Source organism: Pterocles gutturalis, unplaced genomic scaffold (genome assembly GCF_000699245.1).
Source record: "Pterocles gutturalis isolate BGI_N339 unplaced genomic scaffold, ASM69924v1 scaffold22799, whole genome shotgun sequence".
NCBI classification, from domain to species: domain Eukaryota; kingdom Metazoa; phylum Chordata; class Aves; order Pterocliformes; family Pteroclidae; genus Pterocles; species Pterocles gutturalis.
In genome coordinates this window covers 30,757-43,660 of record NW_010136428.1, presented here as the reverse complement: position 1 = coordinate 43,660, position 12,904 = coordinate 30,757, and positions in this window count along the sequence as shown.

The window sequence follows — 12,904 nt, the reverse complement described above, 5'->3', positions numbered from 1 at the left end:
ACGGTTGGACCTTGATGATCTTTAAGGTCCTTTCCAACTCTAACCATTCTATAATACTGTGATGCTATGATTATTTATTTCCTTCTCTGAAAAGGGTACTGTCATTAGTTGGAATTAAACAGAAATTATGAAGCAAAGGGATGAATGGGAGGAAAAGAAAAACCATGATCAGGTTGGAGATGGCACAAAAAAATTTTATTGATTTTAGAGAAGGAACTGCCTTTGCCTTCACAACTAATTTTCTGTTCAATAAAATAAGACTACCTACCAAACTCTTTCACATACACAAATGTATGTAGAGGTGTGGGAAATAAGGCAATAGAGAGTGAAAGTATGGAAAAGCGCTAGACAAAAGAAAATGTGTAGTTTATAGAAAAAACAGCATTTCCTAACAGCAAAATAAGAAGGCAGTCATAGGAGACAGGGTATTTTACTTAGATTTTCAAGCTTTTAGGACACTTATGGCTTAAGCTTATATTTTGACTCACAATCATGCAGATTTTGAAGCAGAGCTCCCTCCTCTGCTGAAGGACAAGCTCTGCCCCGAGCAGTAACCACTGCTGGAAAACCTTCCTTTCCTCTCCACTCATCTTCTGTGGCTCCCTTCCCACTCAGTGGAAGGCTGAATGACACATTCCTTGGACCTAGGGCTTGATCCAGACCAACTGTGATGGCAGGCTAGCTTCCAAGGAAGAAGTATGGCCTGTGGTATCAGCAGTGTTGATACCAGAAGTCAGCCTCCAGCTGAAGGCCAGATACTCAAACCCACACTGGCACCTCTCCTATTGTTGGAACTAAAACTGAGAAATCAGAACCCAAGAGTGCATCCAATTTCATCTGGCCCAAAGGAGCAATTTTAACAGGCAGAGATTGGGCAGAGTCATAAATAAGCAGCCTGCTTTCTACCAGCCATATTCCCTTCCTGAGAGAGCCTTTATTTAGATGTCTCAGAGTAGCTATTCAAGCCTCAGAGAGGCTATTGAAGCAGTTCCTTTGTAGGAAACCTTGTTAATGGCTTGGGTCAGTAAAGATACTGCAGCCAAAAAATGAATTTGACCCACGTCCTGTACACTAATGATGAACCCTCTAATAAATGCAAAATTATAATTTTCATATTGCATGACTATTCAATGCCTACTACATTATGGCAATTACATGCATCATATTTCAGCTATGATTGAACTTAAGTAATTCTGAATTTTAGTTTCAATTGAAATAATACATGCCTATGTCACTGAAAAAACATATAATACAATATGACCACATGTTCATGTTAATCTTAAACTTACATGGTTTGCCAAACTGTGCGCTTGGGTCCTGACTTTTTCTGGGGCTTGGTGAGGGCATGACGAAATGTTAATTAAAAATTACCATGTGCAAAGCTATCACCCATGTCAAACACAGGCAAATGGAGTGGAAAGTGGATTTGGTTTATAACAATATAAGAGTGGGACTCATCAGATAAGACTCTCCAACCACATCAGCCAATGCTTCTCTGGGAAAGCCATGCCAAACTAAGAACAGGGAAAAATCTTTTGTTTGAACAAAGATTAAAATTCAGCTAAAGGCTGGTAAGGGAAAAGGAACAATGTACTGAGAAGTTACAATAATAGTAATGTGCAGCAGACTGACTGGTAGACATTGCCAAGTCCTTTGAAACGCACAAGTAACAGCTTTAAATTTATAAAATACACATTTCAAAAACCTAAAGAATTCTTAATATTTTATGAAAGCATTACTACAACTTACAGCTGCTTAGTATTTTTCCTATGGAAATTGCAACAGAATGTTACTGGGGTGGTGTAATTAAAGACAATAGCCTCTACTAATTCTAGCTTTCACCATTAGACCTAGTCTCTCCTACTGATGTGAATATCTGTTCTTATGCTAATGCCTAGTAAACTTATTTCTGTAACAGAAAAAATCATAACTAATTTTCTCTCTTTTCAAAACAATGCAAATGCTGTCATGTTCAGAAAATAAATTAAAAAAAAAAAAAAAAAAGAGGAATAAGAATAAAATGCAGTGTGTCCACCATGTATATTAAGGAATTAGGAACACAACAACGGGAGGACGTAGTAGAACTGTTAAATTCTGTCTTTGTCACTTCAGAACATCAATTGCACAGGTCTGTATTCTTGAGAGACCACTCTCTAACACCTTGTATCAACTGTTAAATCTACCCTAAAAGACAAAAAGACACAACTATGGGACATTCTGCTCCCTGCTGTGTAATCTTATATCCTCTGTCCCTGCAATAGGGGAAAATTTATAAAGATGATCCCAGGATAAGGACTATGCCCTGCACCATAGAGCATTTAATTAATGGCACTGATGCTGAAACTGATGTTGAAAAATGTAGCCTGTGAACTTGAGAATATGTTCAGGATGCTCTTTACTGATTGGACTGATAAATAGGTTAAAACTGCTTTCAGCTTGTGCCCAACTCCCCTTGAAGTCTGAAGTCAATAATAACATGAGTTCCAGACAGATACAGTAAAACAACAAGTTCAATGCTATGTTACTTGTTAGACTAACTTCAATTATATAGAAGAAAATCTCTTTTGATTTAATCAATACAATCTAAAGTCTCCCTTTTGGACATTAATATATAAAATATCCATTACAGGCCCTTAGATTTGATTGATGCAATGAATCAGAGCAGATTAATCAGATAGAAAAGCTATTGTTTTACCATAATAAATCCCACAGCTGTCACTGAATTAACCAACCAGAAGAGACAGGCTTCATACAAATAAAAGTAAACTGGTTCAGTGAAATAAGCAGGCCTAAGTTACCCCTCAGGATCAAGATTACACAAAACCTTTAAACAGTTAAAAAGCATTCACTGAAGCATGTGCAAGCATGTTTCAAACAGAAACAGTTTGCTGCATCACAACTTAGTATAGAGCTCAAAAGTGAGAGATTGCCTTTGAAAGTCCATTCAATATGAAAAGCACAATTAAACAATACATAGGAGTCCACAGCTGCCATGCCAAAGGACGAGCGCCTTTAAAGATTGACTGTTGATCACTTTTCACATCCTATTAAGCTCTAGCTTCGCTGCAAACAATGCCAACCAAAATGCTGATTAACAGCAATGAGATGTGATTGGAGTTCTGCCAAGCCCACAAAGTGGTTTCACAAGGACATGCAATAAACCAAGAAAAAACTCATTTTGGTCACTGCTACACTTGGTCAGCAACAAATATATGATACATATGTGGAAGGCTGCAGATTCCACTACTGATTTTACAAGCAATAACTGCCCAACTGAAATTTCTGTGGTTTTCCAGTAACAGACTAATGGATGTTTTTCCTCCAGAAAGATTTCCTGGCTTTAGCTTGCTTTCTTCCAAGATTTGCTGATATGACACCCTTCTGCATCAACTTCTCTTTTCTACTACATATTTCAGAAAGGAGTAAAGAGAAATATGACAAAAGACTTTGTCATGATTGGCTAGAAAACATTTAGAGGTGTGTCCCTGCCATTGTATAACTTGTTTTATTTTCTTTCCGTGGGTTTCATGCAGTTTAAAATTAATTAATAAAGGCATCCAGCATGTAGGTGTCTATGATTATTAGTGCTGTTATAAATAAAAGAAACAAAAAAGGAAATATGACAATTCTGAAGCAAATCAGCTATCCAGTTCACTAAACTGTAGGATTATAATTAAAAAAACAAACAAACAAACAAACAAAAAAACCAAAAAAACCCCCACTGTGCAAATGCATTTTAAAAAATTATTTTACAAGGAAAGGAAATACTTGTCACTTTCTTGATTAAAGCCTTTAAGCAAAAACTGAACTATCTTACTGTTACTTACTTACTATTATGCTAAACATCATGGCATATTGCCAGTGGCTCTACTAAATTATCATCAGCCATGTATTAATAATTTGAAGTGAGATCTTTAGTCTGAATTCAAGCTACTCAACTTCAAGTCATCAATGTTATAGAAATGAAGTGTGTTTACACTCTGGCACATTTCCCAGATATTTAATGCCTGGAACTTGCTTTGCATATTACACACAAGTTTACAGAAACTGAATGCAAAAAGAGAAAAACAGATTTCCTCTTCTCTTTCACCTCTGTTTCAGAGGATGATCTTCCTATGAAAATAGCAACAATGGTTTAGCAACCTCATGAGTTGATAAGATCTCAGGCAAATTTTATGCTATACAACAGCCTTTCTGCATGACCCTTGTCAGTGAGGAGCCTACTGTTCTCTAAACGGATTCAGTAGAAAAAGGACAGATGTTTGCTACTAACAACTTCTGAGAGCTGAGATTTCAAATCTTCCTTGACCCAAATCCTCTCAAAACCATCCTTCTCCCTCCCCAGGATTCATTCAGTTCACCTTCTAATTGAATTGAATCTCCACAGCCAGCCAGCATCATCTCTATTGATCTGCTGCCACTGTGAAACATCCCTGGGGACTCAGAGAAACCCATAAACTACAGCTAATCACTTCCTTTATGAAAACCCCTGACAAAACCCTTACAGGCAGTAGAAATCCCAATTGCCATCAGTGGTCTATAGGTTAAGCCCTGCATTTTGTTTCCAGTGACAGCTTACAGCAATCATCCACAGCCGTCCATGCATTTCCTTGGCACAGCCTTCACAGCATGGCTCACAGCTATGCTTGTGAGGTTTCATGGAGCCATGGAGCTTCCCAGCTGGTGCAGGAGTATGTACCTCACTGTTTAGAGAGAACACACTGCAGCACTGGGGGAAGGATTCCCTCCTCCATCCTGTCTTTATCAGCCCTGAGGGTTTTGCTTTACTGATTTTAAAATAACTGCTAGCTCTGCAAAGGAAGATAAAAAGAAACACTGAGATTATTTTCTGAAAGCTTCTTGTCAATGAGAGCTATGTTCTGTAGTCTACCTTCTCTCTGTTGCATCTTCTTCTACACTTTGTCCCTTACACACTAAAGGTGAGAAAGGCCTCAATTGGAAAGATCACGCCAAACGTGAATCTTTCAAACAGTTTGCAAAGCCCACAGACGGATTTTACATTGTACTAGCAGTTCGGAACAAACAGGAGGATACTGCCCTCTTAGCCCTTCTGTATGTAATGTTTCATCTGAAGATAAAGATTCTGATATAAGCATAAGCTGTTCCACCTGTTGGTTTCAGCATGACTCTGATACACCCACTACTTCCTCTCTGACAACACTTCTGGTGAGTATGAAATGGAAGAAATAAAAATAAAAAACCCTCATGAGCCTCCAAAATGTTCTGAAACCAGCAATTGCACCTGTTCTTGGTAAGGTCTTGTCTCAGATCCTTTTACAGGTCTTCTTTGCTTGCAAGTTGTAAAAGAAAATAATTATTCATTCTGACTGGAAATTCGCCTGTATCCTACTGCTAGCCAATAAAGTACAATTATGTTTAAAATGAAAAGCAAGTTCGAGAAATAACTTTTGCTAAGTCATTTTTCTTTGAGTACTTCACTAAATATATGTTTCAAAAAATGCAAATTATTACTCTTGTTCCCACTAAATACAGGATGAAAAATGCACATAAGCTGTCTCCACAGTGCTCATGAGGTATATCAACTATTACTTCCATACAGAAATATTGTCAAAAAAAGCAGGTAGAAATAAAAGTAAGGAGGTTTTTTTTACATTTTACAAGTAGTAGCTATTTTCTTATTTTTTCCTGTGGCCTGTTCATTCACTTGTTGAAGACTCAAGGACAAATCTCAAAAAAGGATTTCAATACAGCAATCTTATCGTATCAAACATATAATGTGAATCCATACACAATGTTAATCTCCCATATATGTATAGTCATGTCCTTATGTCTACACGAGCATAAGGATGGCAGGACACCTAGTAACAGGATTCACCAGAATAACCTCTGCTGAAAGAGATGTATAAGACAGAATGCACAGTGGGGCTGCGACTCCAGTCTAGCCTGGGATGGTAATGGAGACTGGTGAGAGATTTAAATCTCATTCCATCTGAAATGCAGCCATCTAACATCTAACTTAACTGTGGTACACCTTCTAACACCAAAGAAACAGAATCCAGACCTGTCACCTGATGAGTCAGTTATTTTCTTTCAAAATATGTTCTGTGCTTAAAACATCACCATGTGTGACAGCACTGACCTATTTACCTGGCCTCTTTATTTTATTTGAAATACAGCAATGCTCACTCTTTTTCTCACTTTCTCACTTTCAGTCTCTTAATTCTTTGATGCAAACTGGAAAAGGCTAGTAGGCTTCTGTTAGTCTCTGAAAAGCCTATACTTGGCTGATGTAGCAAATACTCACAACAAACACCTTCCCTCGTGTGGTGAGTTGACCCTGGCCAGCAGTCAAGCAGCCACACAGCTGCTCTCTCAATCCCTGCTCTCTCCTTTGTGGGACAGTGGAGCGAACAGGAAAAGCAGAAGCAAGAAAACTCATAGGTCAAGATAAAGACAGCTTAATAGCTGAATGGAAGGGGGGGGAAAGACACTCACCACCACCCTGCTTGTGGACTGAGGACCACTTCGTCTCTCAGCATGGCCACCTTGGAAGACAGCCCCCACTCCCTTCTTCCACTACTACAGTTTTACTGCTTGCTGAGCATGACACTATATGGTATGGCATTTCCCTTTGGTCAGTTCCAAGTCAGCTGTCCTGGCTGTGTGCCTTCCCAGCTTTTTGCCCACTACCAGCCTACTCCCTGGTGAGGGGAGAGACAGACAGACATGGAGAAGGTTTTGAGGCTGTGCAAGCACTGTTCAGCAACAACCAAAACATTGGTGTGTTACCAACACGGTTTTACTCACAAATCCAAAACACTGCATAGGTATTTTGGCACAGGGTTTTCATGAAGAAAGTTAACTTCTTCCCAGCCAGACCCAGTACACCTCAGAAAGAAGAATGAACAGGAGATTTTCTCCTACACAACAGAAAAATATCCTAAACCCTGCACTCCTTGTGAAAATGAAAGAGACAGACTGCTTCCCCATAAGCTGTGTTTGGGACCAAGGTAGGCTTGGCATTTGATAACTTCAGACATAAAATGTGAAAATGCTTCTGCCTTGAAGCACTTAAGTCTTTCTCCATATTGGAGCAAGAACCCAGGGACTTCAAACAAACCCATTAAAGCATTCTTGAAGAAATTCATGTGCACTGAAAAACAAGGCAACAAAAGATAGCCAAATCACTCCTTCCTATACTGACACCACTGTAAGGATTGTCGCAGTGTATTATTTCACTGAAGGACTAGACTATTCATTTTCACAAACAACCCAATGACTTGAGGTATAAGGTAACTGACAGCACCGGGTGGCATCATGTTTCCTATGTCATGGTCATCTGTGCAGAAAGAAATGCTATACTCTGTTCTTGATTTAGCTCTGATAATGCCAGTGTAATACAGAATTATATTGTATCTGGAAGTGTAATACAGAATTACAAAAGGAACAGTCACAGCCATGTGTATCCATTTCTGCCTTCTCTCTTTTAATTTGGTTTGGTCTTTTTGTTTTGTGTCCTCTCCCCACCCCTCTGAAAACATGTAGCAAGGATCAGTACTGAAAAAAAGCTTAGTATTTTGAATTTTCTAACTATTTTTATTTATTTCCAGATGAAGGGATCAATTTGGAAAAAAAAATAATAAATATATTTAGAACTAGTAGATTTTGTCATATGATAACATGGTACATAACACCTCTCCACTTTTATTGAAAATTTCAGAAGCAAAGGAATTTTTAGGCAGATGGTAGTGCACAAAAAGCCGGGAAGGCACATAGCCAGGGCAGCTGACCTGAACTGATCAAAGGGAAATGCCATACCATATAGCATCATTCTCAGCAAGCACTAAAACTGTGGTAGAGGAAGAAGACGGGGGCAGGGGTGGCCAAGCTTTGTTTTCTTATTTCCATGTTACCTCAGTAATTAACTAAGAATTTGAAGAAATCTGCTGCTGCTGGATGCTCAATACAACTGCTTCTTGTCACAAGAGTTCAGTAAGATCAAAGCTAAATGCACAGGTCTTTGAAAACTCTTGGTAGGCATTACTATCAAAACAAAAAATTGCATAATTGTTATTATTTTAAGTTTTACCTCAGAAACATCACTTTAAAAAAAAGGAAGGAAGCCTGACAGAACTTCCTTGTGCAAACATGTATCATACAGAATCAACAGCTCACCTCACACATCAAAAAACAGAAAGAAGCTACTCTCCATCCTATTAACAGTATCTGCCCAACATGTCTCTCTATGGACTCCAGTCCTCTCTGTACTTTAGTCCTCAAAGACACACTATAAAAACTGTTTCCAGTTTGCTTGAGTACAATCTGGTCAAATGAGAGTTAATTACTTTTGCACATTTTAATAGCTTTCAGAAGCACAGATATTAACAGATTCATCACAAAAAACCCTAAAATTGAAAAATAATAACAATACAGTAGCAAAACAGTTTTCAAAATAAATATAAATCTGCAAATACACTGTATGAATAAAACGTGTTATTTATTTCCTGCTTTGCTGCTAACTGTCGTGAGCTGTTGTTCATGGTAGATAAACCAAGCAGCAAAACTTGAAAATGGACACCTTTATTACTATTTTTCTTATGATCAACTCTGTTGCTCTCATCTAGTTTAAACCTTATATTCAACCCTAAAAATGTAAGTTTTACAAGTCTTAAGTACATATGTCGCTGATATATGGGAACAAAGCAGTTGCTGCAGCGAAAGAGACAAAAAAAACCCCAACCCAAAAACTCACAGAATTTTATTAGCTAAAGGTGAATAAAAATAAGAATAATGGTTCTCTCCTTACAATCACAAGAAGGCTTTTCATGGCCTACTTTGCAGAGTGGACCAAGCATTGAAAAATATAAAAAGCAGACAGTTTAGTGCACAATCACTTTCCCCCTTGTGTCCTCCTCTACTTCAGCTGTATTTGCCCCCACTGAAAAAGCTCTCCTTTCTCTAAAAAAGTGACGTATCTCTTGACAGATTTTGCTAAATCTTCTAAAAATGCAATAACATAGGAGATCTTGTGCAAAGGAAATAAAAGTTCATCCTGAGAAACCTTGAACCAGAGGAAGAGGCACCTTCATGAGATGCACAGGTGCTAAAGCCCTGGTAATTAGCTGCTAGGCTGAAACACCAGCCGTGAATGTCTCTGCTTCAGGAACAGGAACATCAGCTCCTGTTCTCCTATTAGGACAGGATCCCAGGATCCAAAGAATGACTTCACACATAGACTAAGTTCTGAAAATCCAAACTAACTGGCATCCCATTTGTTTGTATAACTTATGAAACAAAGCCAGCTCTACTGATCATTACACCAGGGAACAAGGGTACTGTAATACAGAACCCCTATTTTAACATTTACATATATGAAAAATGAGATTATACTCCACTGAAAAGTAGGGAAATGTTTTTTTTCCCCTAATATTTTGAATATTTGTATGACATGATGCAAAAGACATGGTAATGTTATATTTAGTATTGTCTTTTTAGCTTAATGACCATTTTTTAAATATTTCATTTTCTGCAGTGATTATTTATTTATACATGTACACCAAAATGTCTTTTTCTTAAGAAATATATTTTATCAGTAAAAAAAAAAAAGTGAAGTCTGTTAATAGCTAAGAAAAGAAATAAGGTGTTTACAGTATAAATTGCTCCCAGCAATTGTTTCTTTATTAGCCCAGAGCTGCTGGAGAACTATTTGTTTTCTGTATGCTTGAGTTTTTTTGAAGTATTTTTTTCTGTAATTCCCACAGCAAAGGACTCTGGAGCTGTGGTGAAGTTGCACAGAAGGTCACTATATTCAAACAACAGCTGTTTTCTTTCATAATAAAGGAAAAAAGACTCTGCACTGAAAAGTGACCATAAATAGGAACAGCATACTCTTTACACAGGCAAAACACAAGAGATTTCAGTGGGAATTCTGCCATGTTTAATGCAGGATCAACTCTAATACTGCTCTTTCACAGGCAGGATCAAGGAGGAAATAAGGAAATTAGATAAGCACAGGCAAATCCCACAGGATGTCCATGCGATTGTTCCATGCCCAAAAGAGAGAAAGCAATCCTACACAAAGTAATTTCAGCTGTTCATGGGATGGCTCCAGTAAGAAAAAAAGCCAAGAAAACATTCTTACACATGAAGATGAGTGTGAGAACTGTGTTTTGTGGAGTTGGGAGAGGAGACATGAGAAAAAACTTTTTGGAAAACTACTGTATTGTAAAAGGCTGTATTGCTCGGCGGGGCTGGGGGAGAGGGGATGATGGTATTCAGCAGATGTCTTCCAATATTCACCAGTAGAAGCAGAGGAACTGTGCAAGGTTCTGGGCCTCATGTAAGGTGCCAACAACATGCTTAGACTCAGGAGCCCTCTCTACTCCTTCCAGGGAACTACAAGGCAGGATCCATACCAGAAATCATCTGCTGATCCTACTTTCAGGTTTGGTTGTTTGCCATCATTGGAAGTAAACAACAAGAGCTGGACTCTAATCCCAGCGGGCTCAGTTCATCTTTGCCTACTGTTTAATGCATGTTCCATTAGAGCTCTGTTACTGTGGCCAGACTCCATATAGACATTGTCCACACCTCAAAGAGTATCATCTCACTTGGAAAATACTTTTAAAAATAAACATAATGAAAGAGTTCAGCATTAAATCCCAGGCCCATTAATAAATTAAAATTTCTGAAATTTGTTGTTAAACTCAATTAAAAAACAAAAAAGTTGTGTGGTTTGCTTATTATAATTACCTTATAATTAACCTTCCTGGCAGTGGCATTAGAGAGTAAATAATCCTTTTAATCAGTTAAGATCTTAACTCATAAATTCTAGTTCCATCTTGCCCTCTGTTACATATTGATTACCTCAATTTTGGCAATAATATGTGCACAATTACATTAAAAACAGAAAACAGCTTTTAGAAATACTTCACAAAAAAATTTTGCAACTGCCCCCCAAACACTTTCCAAATCCAATATTGTAACATGAAATACAAACTGTTGACAAACAAGTATGAAAGCAAAATACAGAAAATAAATTATCACATAAAACCACTTGATCTAAATCTACTAGAGTAAAAAATCTGATTCCAATGGCCATTTAAGATATGCTACTGATTAAAAAAGTAGTTATCATGTTGGACTTGGTATTTATATAACGTTTTTAAAACTTTAAATCCCTTTGAGATTTTAGAGGAGTGGCCATCCCTCATAGAAGTTTAATAAGGCATGAAATCTGCAAAAGAGTAGTTTATTTTTTCCAACACCACATTACCTTTTTTTCTGACCCCAAAAGTGCACACATAGACAGGAAAAAATAAAGTTTTTCAAAATGCTCTCAGAAGGCAGTCATTATTCTCCTGCCTGAAAGTTTCTTTCATTAAAACAGAAGGAAAAATAGAAGAGACTTTCAGTGCTGTACATGATTGCAGCAACTGCCCTGTTACTAAGTAAAACAGTACACAGGAATACAGAATTTGGCCTCACTAGATCAGAGCAGAAGTCTAAGTAAGTTTATGTCCTGTCTTTAGAAACTGCCTATGCCTTATGCTTTAAAGACTGATGAAGGAAGAACCTAATTTGTCTGAACAATTTGACAGTGTGATACACAAAAAAGGGAATAGAGACAATACTTTCCAAACCTTGTGGCTGTCAGTCTGGACCGTTCAGCATTAAACACCTCTATTAGTACTTAATATGTCAAGTTGTGAACTTTATTGATGATTAGTTACTAAATGATCTACACAAAACACTTCCATATTTTAAATAAAAATTGAGGTGCATTAAATCAAAGAACTCTTGATATAAATTTAAATTTACACTAGAAATTTGTTTGTTCTTTAAAAAAAAAAAGATCTTGTAATTTTAATTGTTTAGGACAGACTTCTCTTTTTAGGCAGTTTTAAGGCCTGTAGCAGAGAGTTGTCTCTTTTTAGATTATGAAGACCTGTAATTGGCATATAATACATGAAAGTTTAAAACAAAAGCCTCATTTCAACCAGCTTAATGATATGGTTATGGTATATCCCTGTGGTATACCACGTCTACAGGTATATCTGTGGTAGAGGAAAAAGATCATGGGTGCGTAAGTCTTACAGAACAGCTTAATGGAATCTTTTAGCTTATTAAACATAAAATTGCACTTTTTATTTGTCTCCATAAGAGTATGCTTTAAAGTTAAGTTGTTACAAATTCGGAAGGGTTTCAAGATATAAAAAGCAAAGCAAGACCCACACGGCCCTTCTTGACTGATTCTTTTATCATTAAAGCCTAATTTAAAACAGCTCTAAGGGCCTTAATATAAAATATTATTTAATGCATAATATGCATACTCAAATAAAGAGTAAAGACAGAATGCTTTGGAATTATCAAGGCAAGAAACTGGAATACTATTTCATAAAATAAGTGAATACTTACTTGTATAGAGGTTAAAAGGAGTTTGGGGATGTTACAAATATTAATACAGTACAGTGGCTGCAAGTACTACATTCCCATGTGTCTGCTCTAAACTTTTGTGGCCTTTAAATAAATCATTGAGCTGCATGAACATGAGCACAATAGATAGAATACAATATTGTGAAGTTTCTAAAACTAAGTATGCAAGTTTCACATGCTGTTTTAAATGGCAGCAGACTTAGCTGTCCATTAGTTTCAATTTGAAGTTAGCTGTTGTAACTTGCTTAAACTTTCCCAAGTAAGCAGTAAGCTCAAATGGACGGATTTGATAATCAGGTTACGCAGATTTAAATTTTACTTTATTTTTCAAGTTACTTTACTTATTTTGTAGAAAACGTTAATTTTTAGCTCAGGCATATTTTAATTTAAGAACAGTGTTAGCTTAGTAATTTCTCACATTGCCATGGTATTCCACTTGTCATATAAACCTAACCGATCTTAGAAAGGTGTAATTCAATCTGTAAAG